We start from the raw sequence: 4339 nt of genomic DNA, 5'->3' as shown, positions 1-4339 counted from the left end.
TATGAAAATTTGAAAGATAAAATTTATAGAAAGGGTTAAGTCCAGTCCAAGAGAGTGTTATAAACAGATAAGAAGCAGGAGTTGACATAAGTCTAAAGACTTCAAACCCTTATTTCTGTTTGTTCTGATTTTGATTGGACAATGTTTGTACATCTCTGCTGCTTACCGACTGTGTGGACTTGAATAAACCTTTTGACTTTTTCTAATCTTCAATTTATTTATCTGTGAAATGGAGATACTAATCTTTACCTTGCAATGTGGGTGTAAAGATAAGAAATAATACATGTAACATGTTGGGTACCTAGTTGATGATCAATATATGGTGGTTTTCCTCTTTCTTAAAGGACAGTTATATATACATATAACTTATAAGATATATGTGTGTGTGTGTGTATATATATACATATATTTGTTGGGCATGGTGGCTCATGCCTGTGATCTCAGCACTTTGGGAGATTGAGGCGGGCGGCTCACTTGAGGCCAGGAACTCAAGACCAGCCTGGCCAACATAGTGAAACCCTGTCTCTACTAAAAATACAAAAAATTAGGCTGGTGTAGCGGCACATGCCTGTAACCCCAGCTGCTCAGGAGGCTGAGGCATGAGAATCGCTTGAACCCGGGAGGTGCAGGTTGCAGTGAGCTGAGATCATGTGACTGCACTCCCACCTGGGTAACAGAGCGAGACTCTTTTCAAAACAATAAAATAAAATGAAATAAAAAATAAGTTTTATGTATATATATATTTATGTTCTTAAAGGACAAGTTATATATATATACACACACACATACACACACACACACATATACGTATGTATATATATGTATATATGTCTTTTTGACCACATTACACACTCTGAGAAGATTCAAAGTCATTAATTACCTAAAACTATAAAGTATAACAAAAGTTTAGAACCTGATTCTCTTCTTTCCGCAGCATGGATTAAATGTGGAAAAAGCTGGCTCACCAACAGCAGCTCTGTGGAGCTGTATGAGCTAGCTCTGCCTTGGTGTACATCAACCTTAATTTTAGCTGTTACTCCACACACTTTCATTCTGTCATTCTTACATAATGTGATCCATCCAAAGGATGTGTCAGCATTCATGAAGTCATGACTCAGAAGATGATGAGCTGTGTCAGAGCTGAGGTAAAGCAGTGCCTAGGACCATTACCACAGATTTGTCAGAGCAATGAGCATTACTGGTTATAACTATCTGAAGAAACCTAACCTCTGGAATGAAGCACTTATGAATTCCGGAGTCTAAGCAAAACTTTTGTGGGTAGCAAAAGAAGAGGTCATTAAGCCAAGGAAATACCCAGGATTCATCCATTACAGAGACACTTAAGCCACGGAGTTAAAAGACAGTTTTCCAGTGAGAGACTGAATGTACAAATGGACAATGGCCAGATCATATATATATAACTTTGACCCACAAACTGTGGCAAACTGCTCAGGAAACCAATCCTCCTGTCTACAATAAATAGCCCAATTTATTGTCTACAATAAATAGGCCAGCCTGCTGCAAGTCAGATTTGCAGACTGCCAGATTGTTACCTCTAGTGACAATCCAGGAAGATAAGCATAACTTCTATCACAATTGGCCCCAAATGAGTAAGAGTTGGTTAATAACTGACAGCATCCCTAATTTGTGTCCCTGCTTCCAACTTAGAGAAAGATATGCACTCCTAACCAATCACACAGGATGTCTACAGCTAGTTAGCCTGCCTATAGCATCCCCATTCCAAAGCCTCCAGTTTATCCCCTTTTTTTCCACTATAAAGCTTTCCCTCTTCTCCGCCTGCCTCAGAGTCTCTGCCAAAACACAAGCAACAGTGGCTGACACCCTTGCTATGGCAAGCTCTGAATAAACAGCCTTTGCTTTTTCCTATTTAGTTGGTCTTTGTTTATTTCCACACCAGACAAAGATTTGCCAAGTCACAAAGAAAGGACCCCAACCTTAACTACAGACTAGCTCATTCCAGTTCTTCCCAATTCACAAGCCTCAATGCCATGCCTCGCCTTTCTCATCTTGCCTGTACTTTTTCTGTCTGTAACATCGCTTTCCTTTCTTAATTCTTTTTACTTAGATCTGCAGTCCTTCGTGTTGCCTTTGTGCCTCACTTGGATGATTATAACAGCCCCTGAACTAGTCAACTTCACTTGTTTCACATTCTAATCCATCTCAGTCACTGCGACCAGATAAATCTCACAGCAGCACAGTTCTGATGTCACTTATCAAGAGTAATACACAGAACATTTTCAGTCTAAAAGGACAATTCCTTAGTAGCCACCGAAGCAGCCTTTCCCAAACTTGCACTAGAGCACATAAAATAAGAGCTTTTTTTTAGAATGATTTTCCAGTTTTTATAAAAACTGCGGAGTTATATTAGAAAAAATATTCAGAAACCTGTCTATGTTTGCCCTGTGAAATCTGAAGAACCTCTTGTCATCTGAAAGATCTAGAAAGATATTTGTTCTTAGGGGCCAGGAAATACATTTTTTATCAACTATAATAGAAAACATTGAAGCTGTATCTCTACTGAACAGGTGTTGATTTTGGAAGAGAGGAAAAATGATTGTGAACTGACTTTCATATTCACCTAAGGAATTTCCTATAGGATATTTTAACAAAAGACATGCTCAGACATGCTGGAATCAGTAAATTTCACTCCTGAACCACCTTTGGAAAAAATTTACATAAAGACATACAATTGCCAAATGGCTAAAAATGAACAATTCCAGAATGCATATGTCAGGCTATGAAAAGCTTAATGGAGCTACCTTTACTGAGCTTGTTTGAAAAAGTCAGTTTTCTGATTGAAAAATGCCTTTTCAGGTGGATTTGACAGTTTTGAGTTAAGCTTTATCCATGTTTTTCATACCTGTTCTCCTGTATCCACTCTAATCCTCATATGAGAAAAATTGTTTATCAAGCATCATTATTTTACCCTACAACCAGATGAAATATACTGCATATTGGAGAACCACTGAAAACTTTATGTTACTCTGTTTTACATAACTGGAATATTTGTGCCAAGAATATTACAAAATGCTCTTTCCCTCCATAAAACCAGAGTTGCCTGGGGCCACATAAAAGCCATTGTCATTCCTAAAGAATTTAAGTGATAGATTTCAACATTTTTACAACTCATGTGGAGTGATCTGAGTCACTATGCTTTTATAAATGAAAAATGACTGAGACATCACGTGCAGAAATTACCTGTGCCTAATTCCTTTTCTTTTTTTTTTTTAGATGGCTTTATGTTGCCTAATCCCTTTTCTATTCTAATTCTCCTTCCAACTAGAATGTTTGAAAGTTTCTATTACAAATAGGCATAAAAATCAGAATACATAGTCTGATTTCAACTATAAAAAGCTATGTGATACGAAAAAGTGCTCAACATCATTGATTATCAGAGAAATGCAAATCAAAACTACAATGAGATATCATGTTACCCTAGTAAAAATGACTTTTCTTCCAAAAAAAAAAAACAGGCAATAACAAATTCTGGCAGGGATGTGGAGAAACAGGAACCCTTGTACTCTCTTGGTGAGGATGTAAATTAGTACAACCACCACGGAGAACAATATGGAAATTTCTTGAAAAACTAAAAATAGACCTACTATATAATCCAGAAATTCCACTACTGAATATTTATCTAAAGGAAATGAAATCAACATGTCAAAGAGATATCTATACTTCCATGTTGACTGCAGCACTATTCACAATAGCCAAGAATTGGAAGCAACCTGTGTCCATCAACAGATGAATTGATAAAGAAAATATAGTACATATACACAGTAGAGTTCCATTTGACCATGAAAAAGAATGAGATCTGTCATTTGAAACAACATTGATGGAATTGGAGGACATTACATTAAGTGAAATAAGCAAACCACAGAAAGACAAACTTCACGTTTTCACTTATTTGTGGGAGCTAAAAATTAAAACAGTTAAACTCATGGAGATAGAGAGTACAATGATGGTTACCGGTGGCTGGGAAGGGCAGTTGGGGGTGGTGGGAGTGGGTATGGATAATGAACACAAAAATACAGTTAGAATAAGTATTATCTAGTATTTGATAGCACAACAGGGTGACTACAGTCAACAGTAATTATAGTACATTTTAAAATAACTAAAATAATAAATTAGAATGTTTGTAACACAAAGAAATGATCGATGCTGGAGGTGATGAATACCCCCATTTACCCCAATGTGATTGCTACACATTGCATACCAGTATCGAAATATTTTATTGCTAGGCATGGTGGCTCATGTCTGTAATCCTAGCACTTTGGGGGCCAAGGTGGGCAAATCACTCAAGCCCAGGAATTCGAGA

Source organism: Macaca nemestrina, chromosome 12 (genome assembly GCF_043159975.1).
Source record: "Macaca nemestrina isolate mMacNem1 chromosome 12, mMacNem.hap1, whole genome shotgun sequence".
Classification (NCBI taxonomy): domain Eukaryota; kingdom Metazoa; phylum Chordata; class Mammalia; order Primates; family Cercopithecidae; genus Macaca; species Macaca nemestrina.
Note: the sequence above shows the minus strand (reverse complement) of the source record.